We start from the raw sequence: 18732 nt of genomic DNA, 5'->3' as shown, positions 1-18732 counted from the left end.
GACCCGCTTTATTGGGTCTCAAGGTTGCAATCATAGATTACCTTTAATAAAATTAAGGTTTCATTTATAAATCTCAAACTTTGAGATATTTTAAGAAAATTTATGAAAAACATATACATATGCGCGCACCGCGCACACACACACATTCTCAAGAATTTTCAAATGTACAATAATTCAAAAGCCATTCATTAAACCAAACTTCTACACACACACACACACACACACACACACACACATACAAAACATGAAATATTAAAATATAAATACAAAACTCTCTCAAGAATTTTCAAATGTGTGTGTGTGTGCTCTCTCTCTCTCTCTCTCTCTCTCTCTCTCTCTCTCTCTCTCTCTTGTGTGTGTGTGTGCTCTCTCTCTCTCTCCAAGTAGCATGACCCATCTATGATGGGTTAGAGACTCGCTCTGTTAGGTATCAAGGTTAAAATGTAATAAATTTCAAGAAATAAAATTTCAAAATGGATTAGCTCTATGCTCACATTACTCAATGAGTGGCCATGTTGGCATGCATTTGCACAAAAAACCAGACCTCCCTCTCTCCCCTCCCCATATGCATGCTCTCTCTCTCTCTCTCTCTCTCTTCTTTTCCTTTGACTCTCTTTCACATGCACTCACACACATATGCATTAAACCCTTCCTTAAGGAAATACAGACATAGATGCATCCATCTCTCTCGCTCTCTATGTGTGTGTGTGTGTGTGTGTGTGTGTCTATGTGGCAATTTGCATATGTATATATGTGTATATGCACAAACATATAAAATCAAGTTTACGTATGCTCATTCCGTTTCATGAAAGTGTATATGTGTATGCCTCTCTATGCATGCACACACATCATGGTATATCTACTCACATGCACATTGTTTTGATTTTTTGTGCATGTGTTTTTATTGTTTGGGCATCTTTGAGTATGTGTGCCTCTATCTAGATGTGCATGTGACTTGTGTTTATGTGTATGTTTGCTCTCTCTCTCTCTCTCTCTCTCATATTTATATATATATTTATGTATATATATTTTTACATTTTCTATATATATCTTTCTTATGTGTCTGTGTGTGTGTTGGGGGGGGGACGGAGTAGGCATCCATATGCATGAGGCGAAATTCTCTCAAATTACTCTTTTCGGCCTCATGCATATGGATGTTGACCACACACACACACACACACACACACACACACACACAAAGGGATTTGAAATGCCTAGGATTAAGAGATGAAATTGCATTTATCCATTGAGGGGATGATTCAAATCAAACCACTAACTTTCAAGAAAGCCATAATGAGGCAAAAAACTATAGTGATTGTTTTTGACCCCACCCATATGGATGCATACCAAACACACACACGAACATGCACACACACACACACACACACACACACACACACACACAGAGAAGGGTTTGAAATGCCTCTCTGTCTATCTCCTCCTCACTCCAATTTGGTTTGATCTGATTCAATCATTTGCTTCCTTCCAATCTTTATCACTACTCAACCTTTCCATCAGCTCGCTTGCCGGAACTATCCACTCGCATCTTGCATCAACCTCCCTCAAAGCATTGCATGTTGGTGACAATGGAGCCTAAGCTTGTGGCATTTATGTCCACATTCTGCACAATGAGCTCCTCTAAAGACCCCAAAAAATTTATCTCCATCCGCCCCGACCCTCGCCTCCCTCACAAAGTGAGATCCTCCACATCCTAAAATATGTTTATGCTTTGTATCCTTGTGGAAACGATCTTCATCTATTCAATTTCTTATACACACATATCCTAGGCCTATTTCGATCGTAGTGTTCATCACTTTTATATACAAACCTGTAGAATCCCGTAGGATAGAATAGATGCATCTTGCAAGAGGTGTGAGAGCACAATGAAAGAAAGATGTAGTTCTCTATTATGATTGTGAGAGAGAGGTCTCTCTCTTATAGAAAGGGGGAGAAGGTAATACCTTCCCTACATAAGTGGCAATCAGCCCCTACATCAGTGGGAATCAATCCCTACATCAGTGGGATTGCCTTTGTCTTACATCATCACTTAGGTCACACATTAGACACATCATAGCACTTGATGTGCCTTTACAACACACACAAACACACATGTGACTCCCCTAGATGCACACATGCACCATAGAGCAAGCCCTTGATCATACTTATCCCAACATACCCCCCCTCAAGGGGTTGCCTCTTGCAGTGTCCAGGATACATCTAGTCTCATAGTTTCTCATGCCATCTCATGGTGGTCAAGGATAAATCTATGGCTAGGATCTCATGCTAGCAAGGGTTCCCAAGGGTGTGAGGTTCACAGAAATGGGATAGACATATCACATAGTCTACATCATATGGTGACCAGAGGTGAATTACAAAAGACATAACATATTCTTTTTGGAGTACTACTCCAGGCAGAGAACCTCAAAATTTGACCAAGTGATGATAAACAAAAAAGTGCTTAAAAAGCATAGTCTTCATAGGAGGCCTCATCTTGTGGAGGCACATCAACTGAAAGTAGATTGGTAGTTTCTGACTTTGTAGTTGCTTCCTTTTTGCCTTTACAATACTTTTCATTATGATTGTTTTTGCCACAATGTTTGCAAGGATTGATCTTGAAGCAATCTTTTGAGAGGTGATTAGTCTTCCCATAATGTTTGCAAGGTGAAAACTGCCCTTTTGAGTTTTTATGGCATAGGCTATGTCATTGCCTCTCCGGAGTTCCATGTGCCTTTGTTCTTCTTGAAGAGTAGTAATAAGACCTTCAAGAGTAGGATTAGGAAAATTTTTAAAAGTGGTAACAACATGATCATAATCTTCAGCCATACTTTTGAGCAACACTGCCATTGCATCATCTGTAGTGATTGGAGAGTTGATAGAAGCAAGTTGAGTCATGAGACTCCACATATAATTGACATGGGCAGCCAAAGGTGTGCCACTAGCCATCTTCAATTCAAAGAAAGCAATCTTAAGTGACACATTTGAGATGTGAGAGCTAGCATAAAAAATAATGTCTCTGCCAAGCTTCAGAAGGAGACTCTAAATCAGAAATGTGATGAATATAGTCATCTCCTAAGCTAAGAGCAATGATGCCATAGGCTTTCTCCTCTCTAGCAGGATCTCTTGTGGGGTGTGTCGGAGCTGAGGATTCTCCAGCATTAGAGGTTGTTGAAGAAGAAGTTGAAGCAGGTTTGACAAGCCCCCAGAGGTTTTCCATCATCAATGCAAACTTAACCTTCATCTGCCATGTGTGAAAGCCTTTACCATTGAACTTATCCATATTCATGAAGGTAGCCATGAGAGGGTCTAACCCAGAATGGGCAGTGTTTACTCTCTTACAAGGCTAGAAAGAGTTGAAAAACTTCAAGGTACAAGCATTTAGTGTAGCAAAGGCTTGTAACCAAATTCCATACTACAAATCATAATGGAAATGATGCTTTCACTTGCATGCTTCATAGAGGTGGCTAAATGAAAGTATTTCAAGCAAATCCAGGTATAGCAACTTAAAGGAAAGCTGTAGCCATAGTTATACTGATGCTATTCAACATTTTAAAACATCAAAAATGCTAAAGTAGCATCTAATGTAGCATCAAACTCACAACATTGTCAAAACTGTCCAAAACAGAGACCAGAAGTTGGAGGGTGCAATTCTCACAACTCATAGCTCTATTCAAGGGGATTTTTATGCAGGAAGAAGGGCCTTATACCAGAGAAGGGCTACCAGCAAGGAGGGGCGAAATGTTGTGCCAGGTTGCCCTGTAGATACTTGAGAAAATCGACTGGTTTTTCGACGTTTTCTCCTCCATCTCTTGTCCAAACGAGCTCAGATTTCAACAGCAGCTTGCCTCAGTGTTGTCCAACACAGGCTCAGAGGAATTTGCAAATAGGTAAGTACAGAGGCGGCATTGCATGAAAGTTTGTCAAGGAGTGTGAGTGTTGGCGTTGTGCGTACAGTCGAAATTTCTCTGAATGCTTGCAGCTGGAAGTTCACCCATATGTGAGGAGTTTGCAACTTAAAGGGTTTGGGCAATGGTCGCTTGAATGCAGAGAACAGAGCTCTCAAAGATTCGGGGAAGAAGGAGAAAAATGGAGAAGATGAAGAAGCTTTGAGAAACTAGTAGTTTATGCTAGAGAAAACATCTAATGCTAGGCTAGGCTAGATCTAGAACCTAAAGCTCTGATACCAAGTGTAGAATCCCGTAGGATAGAATAGATGCATCTTGCAAGAGGTGTGAGAGCACAATGAAAGAAAGATGTCGTTCTCTATTATGATTGTGAGAGAGAGGTCTCTCTCTTATAGAAAGGGGGAGAAGGTAATACCTTCCCTACATAAGTGGCAATCAGCCCCTACATCAGTGGGAATCAATCCCTACATCAGTGGGATTGCCTTTGTCTTACATCATCACTTAGGTCACACACTAGACACATCATAGCACTTGATGTGCCTTTACAACACACATAAACACACATGTGACTCCCCTAGATGCACACATGCACCATAGAGCAAGCCCTTGATCATACTTATCCCAACAAAACCTTCCAGATATTTGTCCAGCTTAGTCACAACCGTAAATGTTCTCTTTCCTTTGCGATCAACCTCCCTCACTGGTAGATCGAGAAACCTATTATAGTCAAAAGCATGTTCAATATTATACTCTCTTGTGGAGAGAGTAATTCTGAAATTATAGGGAAATCTGCACACATGTGGGAAAGTTGTCTCTTCATAGGGAGATGTGATTCCTGTCATGGTGAGATCTGGGATACGAGGGCTACCCCTCTCTTGCAAGTTTGTATAATCGTAGCTTCCACTACCTACTACTTCTCCTACCATTCCTTCCTCCCCCCCTTTGCTTGGCTAAAGAGGAAACATAAGTAGATGACTACCACAACAAAGATTTGGTGTTCCTTCTATTCCTGCCACTACTCAGAATATGGATACAGAGCACCTCACTAATAAGCTTTCAACATGTGATCACTTTGACATCCCATTGCTTGCATGCTCATCCCAAACTACATTGTACCTTGACTTTGAGTCCTTCAGATCCCAATGCAACCCATGGATCTTATCCCAGCTTCCTCGACCTTCCTTGAATGCCTCCAACTTTATTGTGGATAGCCTCTTACCTTGCGTATCAATCAAGCACTTTGCACTATCTCAAGATTCTCTTTATGAGTCCAAGCTAATCTATCTTGGAACCTAATTGACTTGAGATACATGTCATGAGCACTCTCTTCATCATGTTTCCACGTAGGTTCCATCCACCTTAGAGCGCTCCATAGATCCTGAGGCACACATGTTTTGTCATGGTTCCCATTTCACTTCATTTTGTAGTCTCTACATTTCTTCATGTATGTCGGAATCCTTACTTGAATGTATTGACACTTGATGGGCCTTGCATTTAGGTCTTCTAGCAGAAATTGAGATACTCCACCGAGACAAAAATTTGATAATGTATTCCACCATTTTGTGGTATACTACTTACCTAGATTAGTATCTCTAAGAATTTTACATTCACTAGCCATGAGGGGCAATTTTCCTCAGGATTAGAAAAATGCAATCTATAGTATTATAGTGCTAAGCTATATTGGAACTGGCTTTTGGTTATAGTGTACATGCTTTGTTGTCCTCCCATAACTCAATACGATTGAATCAACTGCATGATGTGTTCCATTATCTTAGATATTGGCCTTTGGGATTGCAACTTTTCTAGAAATTTCCCTAAGCCTTTAGTGTGTGCTTCTGAGAGGGCATAGCGGGATACTCTTGGCCACACCAACTCCATTCCATCCTCCACCTCTACCAACCTCTTCACGACTCACACTAGATCTAGTCTTTTTCTTGCCCTTAGTGGTCACTTCTCCTTGCCCTGGATCCTCTTAGGAGTATTCTCTTTCTTCTGGTCTCTCCAAAAGTATTTCTTCACTAGAAGTTTTTGTATCCAAGCCACCATTTCCTATTGACATGAACAAATGGTCCTGCTTTGGCATTTTAATCTTTTGCTCAACAAAAGCATTTCGTTCTACTATTTTTGTGACATTGCAAGGCATCTTATTCATGAACTCTACTTGCCCATCACCTTGTAGTACTCCATTTATGTATAACCATCAAATGTTCTTGAATCACATTGTTAAAGAAAGTTGTGCCTTTGCGTGACACAATTTCTACTAGAAACCCATAATGGGTGATCAAGTGTTCATTAAGAATAGATTAAGAAACTTTGTTATGATTATTGCTCTAGTTTACCCATTTGATGAAGTACTTTGTCGAGCCATCTCATTTTTCCTACTGTACAAATGCGGGGGTCTTCATGGAGGCGGGCCTATAATCTTCTTAGCCTCATTGCCAAGAAAATGGGCGAGTCTATATGCTATTTGACAAACCATCCTTGAACCTAATGAGTACTCAAACAAGCTTCATTCATCTTGTTTGCCCTAGGTCTTATGGACCATGCTAAATAGAAGTTCGGATCATCTTTAGCATTTGAACATTTTTTTGACTTAACTCTCTTAATTTTGCAACCCCAAATGTGACCAAGCACATTCTGCTACAACAAAGAGTATTGCAGGTCTCTTTAAGATGTCCAGTGTCCAACAATGTATGAGCTCTCCCTTGTGTATAACTAGATTTTCAGAGGTCCACATTCATTGGTCTTCCCATAAGTCTATCCTCAATATATGAGATTAAATTTCGCTTTCCATGTTGTGATAATCGAGACAGTCCATCTTGGTTAGATGTCCACTGTCAGAAACAATTGCTAGCTTCAAAACTAAAATAAAGAGAATCATTAAATGTAATTACACATGGACCACATACCTGATGGCACTTGTTGACCTCTCGTGCTTCTTTGAGATGGATTCAGCGTTCCGTTGGATCATAGAGCTTCTTTGAGATGGATTGTATCCCCAGACCACCTTGCATATCCCGGCCAAACACAATACATGCCCACACACTATTGCTATTGGAGAGACCCCAGTCAGCACTCTAGGCCTCATCATTTGATGTAGAGCTACTGATGCTACATGAAATACTCAATGACCATAGTCTACCTCTAACTGATACGACCTGCATCATCTCCTTTGTTGATGGCCCATGCTCCACTTGACCAGCAACATGAGCTCTCTATAGATCCCTCAATGCCCATGCCTCTCTACCTTTAGCCCAGCAACTAATGCGTGCCCCTGTGACATCTAGCCAGCCTGTGTTCTCGCTCCAACACCCCAATCACCCGTCTTTCCTTCACGTGATGATGATTGCCTTGTAGCTTCTCTCTCCTCATGGTGTGTGCATTCTGTCGTCCCATGTACTACAAGCCCACATAGTAGTGATTCCCACCAAATGCAAAAGCTCTTGGCTTTCATCACATCCAAGCTTCCCTCCAAAAGCATGCAGAGTACAATCACATCGCCACCTCATTCTACATGCCCTACTACTAGATTTTCCAGCCACGTGGTCACTTGTATTTTACCACTCTCCCATCCTTTCCCCAAAACTTAGATCAAGGCTATTAATGCCCACAGTCCAACCTTTGACACAACACCTTCAAGCAAGGATTTAATGCTTATTTACCCACATACTAGTACACATGATGAGCCCAATCCCCACACATGGAAGGCTCACATGGCTCACGACAAATCGAAAACACTCATGACAACAAAGTAGCATCTATCAGGTTGAATCTTCTATTCCTTCGGGATCTTCTCTTGTAATCAATCGTGACATATAGTCTACAATGTAGTGATGAGCTCCTTTTTGTATCACTATCTTGAATCCGAATTCTGTTACTTATAAGTGGGAACCTAGCTCCCCTTGTATGTGCCAATTGACTGGCTAGACCCCTCCACTCCCCCCTATTTCAGACTATGTCTTGGCCATATCGTTGACCGGCCTGGTTGACCAGCTTAGGGTGTTGCCCTTTGGCAGTCCCTCCCTTTGCTATAGTACATGGCCCATTGGTTGCTGCTTCCAAACCTTCTACTGTGCAGGTCCTTGACCTTCCCATAGATCAGCCATGTGGTAGCCCCCCCCCCTATCTCTTCTTTGGGCATATCCTACCCTAGCTCTCCCTCTCCCATGCTCTCCTCATTTGGGGCATTATAGATGGGGAGGTGACCTTTACAACAGTGGCAGCCAATCCATTGCCTACATGTCAGCCTTAATTCTTACCTCGTTGTCCCTTCCCTCTCCTCTTTGCATATTTGTTCATGGTATCAAAGTTCATGGTTTTGACTTGTGCTGAGGTGTCATCATTGTGAGAGTGATTGATTGTTCTTTCATTTTAGTGATGAAAGGTTTCCATCGAGTGATAGACACTTTTTGTCATACAATTCCATTCATGTGATAGAGAGAGACTTCACCCATGCCTCTACACATGGCAACACTTCCTTATAGAAATAGATAGAAGAATAGATGCATTCATAGAGAGAGAGAGAGAGAGAGAAAGATAGAGAGAGAGAGATCTGTGTGTGTGCCAGGGGGTGGGATACACATATGTAGATATCTCTTTATGTGAACAAATGTATACAATCAAGTGTATGTATGCCAATCTGAGTGTACATGTGTATGCATGTATGTCTATACTTTTGTGTAAGTGAGAGAATTCCTTACACAAGAGAGAAGTCCTTACAAGAGAGAGAAATTCTTTCAAAGAGAGAGAAAGTACTTACACTTTGTGTAAGAAAGGAAAATACAGAACATCTATATATAGTATAAATATTTCTCAAGTCAAAGAAGCTCCCAACCACCATTGGGGTTCAGTCTTCAGCATTTTGTTGTTCATGTGCTTGATCTACTTGGGCCCATGCTCCCTCAGGACTATCAATGGGTGATAGAATGATTTAACCTTGCAATCTCCCATTCTCCTCCCTTCTCCTCCTTGTCTTCCTCCCTTCTCCCTCCTCATCCCTCCTTCCTCCTTCCTCTTGCCTTCTCCCTCCTCCTCCTCACCCTTATCTACCCCTCCTCATCCTTAACCTTATGAGTGCATGAAGGAGACTAGCTTTCCACTCATCAACCCTATGACTCTTTTTTAACTCTAAACTCTTTATAAGCCCTAGAACCCTAGTTTTAAACTCTGTAATTCTTTCCTAAACCCTTGAACTCCTATGGAGGTGAGAACCTCCCTTGATCTGTGTAATCATTTCTTCTAAGCACACACTAGAGTTTCTTGCTACACTTTAGTCTACACCTCTGCTTATTGGAATACAACCCCAAAGACCTATGCTACATTCGTGAGCTATAACACTACTGTAGGTGACCCACACCCTCAGACTTGGAAATGAGAGGAAAAGTGACAACATGTTTGTAAACACAACTAGTGAACAATATGTCATAGGAAAGGAAGTTATCTTTTAATGGTGGATGTTTTAAACACCAAGTCCATTTTCTTGGAGACCTTAAATCAAATAGGTGATATGTAAATCTTGTCATCATCTCTTTATTTTTTAATATAAACATAGGATGCTCTACCTGTTGAGTCCCCAATAAGAAGATTCTCTATAGAACTAGGATGAAATACCTCAAAGTGTTTGTGATCAAACCCATGAACTAATGTCAGGGTGGGTTTTTGCGTATGCTTTTGCCATGTCTTAAAGCTAACCCTATATTCAATGATAGCATCGAGTTGAAGCGAATGCTATGATGAAAGTTTTCTCATTGATTTTTGGCATGATTACTCGATAACAGCATTGAGTTTTGGCATAACTTATGATATCATCGAATTTTGTCATAATCGAATTTCATCATAATAAAGAAATAGTAAAATGGCTATAAAGAAATAAAGAAATAGTAAAACACATATAACGTTTGAACTAGGACTCCCTTTTGGGAGCTTTCTAGCTCAAACTTTAGAGCATGAGTGGCTCTACAATGAACAAATAATGCAAGGCATCACTTTGCCTAAGCACTTTGTTCAAGTTTGAAGTTGAATGCACTCCAAAATCAGTTATCTGCTATAAATTCCTTATAGAAAGAAAATCCATCCAACCAACACATATACCCTACAAGAACCAAGCAATAATTGTAGCATAAATATAGCTCTAATTGCCCACGTTCAAATCATATTATGGATCATCACTATTTTGTTTCAACGTATGACATAACTTGATAACATCATCAACTTCTTTCATGAGTTATGGGTTCACTTGATCGATGCTATTATCAAGACATATCACAAGTTCTCATAACAATTGCATCAACTTTCCTCATGACCTATAGATGCCTTTGTCATGGGATGGAGATCAAATTTGAACTTCCACAAATAGATGAGGATGCAATATGCAATGATTTATAAGGTCTTTTGTATGATGGGTAGCTTCTTCTTTTATTTTGATATGAGAAAATTGCAATCATGTTAACTTTATTTCTTGTGTGTATATTGCTTTAATGGAGAATGTGCTCAATTTTGTGTATTCATATCCAATCAAGTCAAGAATTTCATTTTTTCAACATTTTATTTTTTGGGACATGATAGGAAGCCATGTTTTCAAAAATGAGTAAAAAATGGTAATTTTTAATGGTATAAAAAGAATATTTCATTTCTACAAAATAGTTCTCACTTCATCCGCAACAGTGTTACATTTGGAGTACATTTTTTTAAAGACTTTGCCTTTCCAACCAAATGAGAAGAAGTTATTGAGCTTGTCCTCAAATGTATGCACACAATTGCAACATCATATTGGAGACCCCCTAAACTATAGAAAAGGTTCTCAATTGGTTTGAAGCCCATGTTCCTCTCTACCATTTTTGCCATCCAATAAGCTTCATCCACAGTCTAAATCCACTTCTTGCTAAATGTAAGGAAGGAGATGCCCAACATACTTGATTGTGAGACTCTGCTCAAAGTCTTTCACTCTTGCCTTAAAGAGAGACTGGTGAAATTTCTCAGTGTTTTGTTGAATTGAGTTGCCTAGCTTTTGTCTACAAAACTACCATTTGTGGAGCATCTTCTGTTTGTACCCCAAAGGTACAAATTACTTGTTCTTCAGAGCTTCAACCATTACCTCCCATATGTTGATAACATATTTAAGACCTCTTTGAATCATGCTTTGAACATGATCCCAACATTGGGTGCATGCCTTCATGATAAGATTAATGAAAGCAATGTACAGGTTGTTTGTCTCAAAAAAAGGTTGAGAATTCAAGTAGAACAGAGACTCATCACCCATTGATCCAACTTCTCAAGATTAAAAAGATTATTAGACCATGAATTGAACTCCACAAATAGAACATGAGAAGGGACCTTTGTAGAAGGCTACAAAAGTGGCCTGTCAGGAATCTAGATCATGTATAAGAAGAGCTATTATAGAGGATTTCATAAATCATTATGAATGATGTTGGGAATACTCAATGAGGGATATGTGCATGCATTATCGAATTCAATACCATCTTTATTAGAGAGTATGGTTAGAATAATATCAATGATAGCATGATTCAGAAGATGTGCAACAAAATGAGAATGTGCAATGGGAGTACCATTGGCAGGATGTAGATTGGCAACATCTTTGAATTACTCAATATGTGAGGTCATGGAAGTAGAGGTTTTGTATTCTAATCCATACAACATCTTGCAAAGATGAAACACCTAAATAATACAATTATATTCAAAGTTAGATACCATCACCTCCACAACCCTTGTCGACTTCACATTGCTCCACCCTTGTCTACCATCCTCATCTCATACTCAATCCTTCTATTGCACCTCCTACTACACCTTTGTCACCACCCTCTAGATCCACTAAGTGATATGTTCCCATTTCTAGATTAGTTGGTTCTTATTTCTAGCTATCTCCAAAGCGGTGGTAGTTCTCTCTCATGGTGGTAATTCAAGTCATTTGTGGATTCTATATGGGCCTCATTAAAAGGTGGATTGGGCCACAAAAATAATATTGTGAGAGTTTTTGCAATGTCAAGCAATGGATCAATCTTCATGAAGGTTGATTCTCGGTTGATTTGAGTAACTCATCAATTGAGTAGAGTATTTTTAAAAAGTTGAGCAGTTCAAGCACTTGTTTAGAAACTCCCTGAACATTAATGGGCTTATTCTTCCTTTCATTAGGAGGCTATATCTTGGGTCATTGTTTGCTTGGCTGTAGCCATTTTTGGTGAGGTTCATGGAATTTTATGTATATAGGTATCTTGAATGACCCATAACTTATGCACTGCTCAACAGAATTCAGTAATCTTTGTCTTCAAGTTGTAGTACACATTCCAACTTGATCATGAGACCAAACAATTATGGAATAATGATTTGGAATGAAACTATTAAAACATTATGAGTGCTATATTGCATGTGAAGCATGCATCCTACAGAAGAGTATAGGAAATAGCAATTTATTCAAAAACGTCAAAATTTTGTTCTGTACAATATACAAGCAACCAAGTAATCATTCAAAAGTACATTATGTGAGATTCTCCTCAACCCAAGGACACACCTAAATGAGAACATTAGGTATGGGTTTATGGGCCTCCAACGTTGTGCTAAAGAGATGCACACCCATTTGAGGGGATGCTCCATGTCTTTTTTTCAATTTGTTGAAAACCAAATCATATAGAAAATTTGGAATCCAAACTATTGGCACTACTGATTGGTGGGCTTAATGTGGGGGTTAAAGGCCATTGTGCCTTAACCCTGGTTATGTACAATACTCAAGCACACATATATATGGATGATATAGAAGATTAGGGTGTTTTGCACCCACCAAAAAACTTGTGTGGCTCTCCCTCTCTAACACCCTCTTCCATTCTGCTTCCGTTGAGAGCACTCTCAATTGGTATCAAAGCCTAGGTGGTCTATTTGATGCTTGTGGATGGTTTAGCTAAGCTCGACAGGTCATTATGTATCCATACAACTATGTGGGTGGTATTTGTAGCCTCTTGGTAGGATGGAGCAAGTTGTGGGTGCTTATTTGAGCTACCTAGGTGGTGTTTGAACCTTGTGGAAGCATGTTGGTGGTTTTTCTGAGCAAAAATGTGGTTTTAGGAGCTAGTGAGGAATTTTTGAGCCGTGTGAGTCAATATATTTTGGAGTCATCTCGTGGGAACACTAGCTCTAGACTATGTTGCTTATTTTGTGAGTTCTGTGAAAGCCTTGAACAAGGGAGGATCCCATTTTCATGAATCTAGTTGCCACTGATGCCATTTTGTTACCCATGAGCTATGGTTCAAGTTCCACTACCAAGCACTTCCAAGCCTCCATTCAACTTCCAACCAACCCAAGAGAAGTTCTAAGTAGGAGCAACAATAAGCTATGAAATCAAGCATTTTTAATTCTTTGATCTCTTTCTATGTTTCGATGCTCGTGTACTAGACCGGCTCATAGAGACCATCATTTCCAATTCCGCAAGTTCCAATGACTTGGAGACAGGCCAAAATTGCTACCTACAAAGTCTTGCATGATTCAGTGGAGTATTCTTAGAGATCCAGAACTCTATGTCACCATTTTGTCCCTTTGCTTCCAATTTCCTCCAAAGCTCTACACAGGTGCCACGCGGCATTTTGGATAAGGTCTAACTTACTTAAAGTTTATTTGCTAGTAAACTGCAAGGGTTGACTCTTGGTTTCACATTCGTCGATTAGGATTTTGGAGTTCCAACAGAAGAGAGATCTTTGCATTTTTTCTAGCTGAGTCTAGTTTATTAGGGACACCCATATGTTGAGGCATCTCAGCTCCTCTTTTCAGTAGTGATCATTGCTATGGGGCCATGATTTTTGTGACATACATTATGTAGACCACTCTAGTTGTAGTTTGAGCCATGTACACTCATTTTTGGGTTGCATTGGATGCTTTACAGGTCATTTAGATGCATTGTAATCCTTGTTGGATGCGCTATTATGCCCAGATTGCCTTGTGGGATGCTTTATTGATGGACATTTAGCATGCAAATGTTATTCTATGCTGAGGGACAATTTTAACACATTGCAGTTGATGCATTGATAGTGCTATGCTCTCTTGGATGAGACATTATTGATGCTTATGCCCATGCATGATGTTTATATTTGAGGCATTTGGCTCTTATTGGCATTGGATTTGGGCCATTGTTTTGTCATTGCAGGTTGACATTTTCTTTTGGGCCATCATATCGATGCATAGTATATGCACATGAGTCAGATGCATTTTGATGCTTTGAGCCTTTGAGGTTTGGTGATATTACCTTCCATTTGGCATACATATTTAGGTGCACCTAGTATTTGATGTGATTCTTTCTAGTAGACACTAGCATTTTGAATTTTGGTTTATTTGCATCATGGCATCCTCTTCCATGTCTGGAATGGAGATTTTCAACATTAAAAAGTTTGATGGGACAAAATTTTCTTTATGGAAATAGCAGATAATGGATGTGCTTATTCAAAAGAAGCAAATTAAACCCTTGGCAGGGATCGTAGCTATGCCTGCAGATATGTGTGAAGATGATTGGAATGAGTTGGATTGATTAGCAAAGTCTACTGCTAGACTTTATCTTGCAAATTCAGTTTATTTCATGGTAGTAAATGAGTAGACTATGAAAGATTTGTGGAAGAAATTATGTGCCACTTATGAGAAGGAAACTGCTTCTAATAAAGTTTTCCTCATGAAGAAGTTGTTTGATCTATAGATGAAGGAATGGTTTTCCATTGCTTCTAACTTGAATGAATTCAATATTATTTTCAGCCAGATTCAGGCTCAGAAGCTTAATTTTGATGCGGAGACTAAGGCAACATTCCTCTTGTGTTCATTGTTGCCATCCTCATGGGATACCTTTTGTACATATATCAGTATCTCTACTCTTGGTGGAGTACTGATGTTTGATGATGTTGTGGGTAGCTTGTTGTCCGAGGAGATTAGATGGAGGTCTATGCATGGCAACAAGCATGATGTAGCCTTAAATGCGCAAAGGGGGAGATCATAGTTCAAGGGGAAGTCCCAAGAAAGAGGGAAGTCTCATAGCAAATCCAAGGCAAGGAACATTGAGTGTTACCATTGTGGCAAGAAGAGCCACATGAAAAAGGATTGCTACAAGACAAAAAGAGAGCAAAAGGATAAGAAAAATAATGCAAATTGGGTTGCAAATAAGAAGGAAGAGAGTCCAAGGGAGGACAAAGGAAAAGCAAAGATCAAGGAGATCAATGCTAATATAAATAAATACGCAATTCACAATTTTCACAAGAGATGAAGATCTCAAACAAGAGATCCTAAGAACTTTAACAAATAAAAACACAAAAATAATTTACACAAGAGGTTCCAAAAAATTTAACAAACAAAAACACAAAAGCAATTTACATAAGAGATCTTAAGAAATAAAAAACAAGAGATCCTAAGGACTCTAATAAACAAAAGCACAAAAATAATTTACACAAGAGATCCTAAGAACTCTAATAACAAAAATTTACACAAGAGATCTTAACAACTCAAAAAAGAGATCCTAAGAACTCTAACAAACAAAAACACAAAAAAATATCACAGAAGAGATCCTATGAACTCTAACAAACAAAACCACAAAGACAATTCACACAAGAGATCTTAAGAGCTTTAAGAAAAGCTCCTATGAACTCACACATATAAAAGTAAAAATTCCATCTTATTTTAGACCTTAGAGATTGCTTGAGCAATCTAAGAGGCCTTCCTTGTTTCATTTTCCTTCTTTGATCTCTATTGCTCAGCTAGAGAACCAAGTGCGAGATGAGCAAAGTACAAACAACTGTTGGCCTATATAAGAGAAATTATTCGTACGAATAAGCTATTCGTAAGAATACCTATTTGTACGAATACTTTTTATTCGTATGAATATTGAAGGATGATGTGGCAAATTGTGAAAAAAACGTGACGTGGCAGCGAATTTTTGCTCATTTTTTTTCCCAAACAAATTATTCATCCGAATTTCCCGAATTTTTCGAATCACGAATTTGAATTTTTCTACTTAGGCATGGAATGGCAAGAAGCCCTCTTACTCTCATTTGTGTATATTTGGGTGTGAGGTATGTGCACGTGCCAAAAGAGCTTCGGAAGAAGCTAGATCCTAATTTTAGGAAATGCATCTTTCTGGGTTATGGTGAAAGTGGAGAGATGGGCTATTGTCTCTGGGATCCAGAAGCAAAGAAGATCATACAAAGCCATGACGTTGTCTTCAATGAGAAGAATATGCATAAGACACCAATGAGGGATGTGGAAATGAGGAGAATCAATTTCCAAGATGTGAATCCACCCACATATGTTGTAAGACAACCGTGCTGTCCATGCACCAAATGTGTAGGAAATGGTTCCACTAGGTACTTCTATACATACACAATCAAGGGCAAATGATGGATCATCTATTGGTGGAAATGATGAGCCAAATGTGGTTGATATGTAGGCACAAAAGCAACCTGAAATTCCCTTGAGAAGATCAGCTAGATTGTCTAGACCACGTGAGATATTTGTTATAGGGGCAAACTATGTGATGCTTACTGATTGTGGGGAGCCTTCATGCTATAAGGAGGCTATGATGTGTGATGATCAGCGCAAGTCAGAGTATGCTATGCAATCAAAGATGAGTTCACTCAAGAATAACAAGACTTGGGACTTGGTATCTTTACCACATGGAAAGAAAGCATTGCCATGTAAATGGATCTAGAAGATGAAGGTCACAGGTGATGATGTGCCTAAGTACAAGGCATGTTTGCTTACTAAAGGTTCAAGCAAGAGAAGGGTGTGGACTTTGATGAGATCTTCTCTCCGGTTGTGAAGATGACCACACTTAGATGTCAAAGAATGTAATACCATGCTAAACCTAGTCTAACTAGATGAGCATAAGGACTACAGAGGCTCAAGGCATAGAAGAAACTCCATGAAAGAGATGATGAGCAACTATGAATCAATCTATTGAAAATATATGCTTTTACAATACAAGAGATAGACTTCTTATAGAGAGAGCCCTTAGAATAGTCAACACATGTGGGATCCTCTTATCCACATCTCTCCTTGTGGATGTCCTCGATCCACATCCTCAAAGCTAATAATTGGCCACGAGATCTATCATTGGCCTACTTTACAGAGGTCGCTGAGATAGTCCAGAGCTCCAGAGCTTAGAACTCACATGATATGTGGGTCGTTGACCCAAAAAGAGGCCAGATTTGTTGCTAAAATGTTTGCTTGGTTTAGGACATATTGGTTTACAAGCAATATGATAGCCTCTTACTGCATTTTTATAAATTTAATCTCTTTTGTATGATTTTTTTTCTATGAGGCTCTCAACAATTTTTAAATTGATATTTTTTATAAGTTTTCTTTGGATGTAGATGCAATCTCTTTTGTACAATTTTTTCTCGATGAGGCTCTCATCAATTTTGGAGTTGTTATACTTATTGTTTCAATTTTTTAATTTGTTATACTCATTGTTTTAAACATGAGAACGATCTATGGAAACATCAATTCGACTTGACAAAGGAGCTTAACACTTCCATCCATTTCCTCATCTACATAGTCTAAACGATGACAACAATGGAGGAGGAAGCCAAGGAGAGAAATGTAGTAACCCTGCCTACCCGCCAACCTCTTTTCATCATCCTGGTACATGTCAAAAGTGGCTCTCAATTCAGCCTTGAAATATGCAATTTTATCACCATTTGACCCTGTGAGCAGTAGGTCATCTACATAAAGAATGATGACCAAGATTTCCCCCCATCCTTCTTGATGTAGAGGGTACTTTTAGTTGGACTATTGCTGAAACCCTTGCTGGACAGAAAGGCATCTATCTTTGCATACCAAGCACGGGGAGCCTGTTTCAGCCCATATAAAGCTTTATTCAGCTTACATACCTAACGTGCATCATCTGATACCTCAAAGCCTGGAGGTGAATTCACATACACCTATTCCAACAAGTCTCCATTTAAAAATGCTATTTTTATGTCCAACTGATGGACTTTCCAATCCAAATGTGCAGCCCACCAGACAATAGCTATGCCACTCTTGAAGTGGTGGCAACTACCTCATGGTGGCCAACACTTCTAAGCCCTTTTCATTTTCTATTGTCTCTCCATCCCTAGTGATTTCATAGTATAGGTCCTCGGGCGAGAAAGGAGGAGTCATGGGAGTGGCAATAGCAGAGCTAGAGCAAGGGGTGGTACTATGAGTGCTTACGTGCAAGGGACCTAACTGGTAGCGGGTCTCATGACCAAGTGGATACATGTAGGGATGTGAGTGTGCTGACTCGATCCCCCGAGTCACCACATCAGCATCGACCCTTACGATGGGTATGCCTAGGTGATGACCCCTCGGTCGAAGGGGCTAGAGGGGATGGCTGTGGAGTAGGTTCAGCCATTGGTGTAGGAGAGGGAATAGTTGAGGTCCTCTGGGATAGTAGAGAGAAGAATCTCACTACCTCCGCATCGCTTATCTATGCAACAAACTCGTCGAGACTCCCGACAAAGCCATGGGTTGCTAGCAAAGGAGTTTTCCGAGGGGTAGTTGCAGTGCTAGGCATGAGAGGAGTCAGGCCAGGGGTAGGCACCTGAGGAGTCGGCTGAGTGGAATCAAAGTCCTTTGGAGAGTACAAATCATGATGTCTCCTCCTATGAGGGGTTTCGTACTCATTGGACGTGCGACATGATGCCATGTGTAATTTGGGGGGATTGGACAAACGCAAACACAAACACAAAAATAGAAACAAACACAAGAGTGGGTAAGAAGCGAAAAGACACTTAATTACTTAAGACAATTATGAAATTCAAACTCAAATTCAATTTAATAAAACTATGAAAATACAATTAATTACTTAAGAAACTTA

This window comes from Dipteris shenzhenensis, chromosome 13 (genome assembly GCF_047967505.1).
Source record: "Dipteris shenzhenensis isolate YYH24624 ecotype China chromosome 13, Dip_SZ_1.0, whole genome shotgun sequence".
Taxonomy (NCBI): domain Eukaryota; kingdom Viridiplantae; phylum Streptophyta; class Polypodiopsida; order Gleicheniales; family Dipteridaceae; genus Dipteris; species Dipteris shenzhenensis.
Note: the sequence above shows the minus strand (reverse complement) of the source record.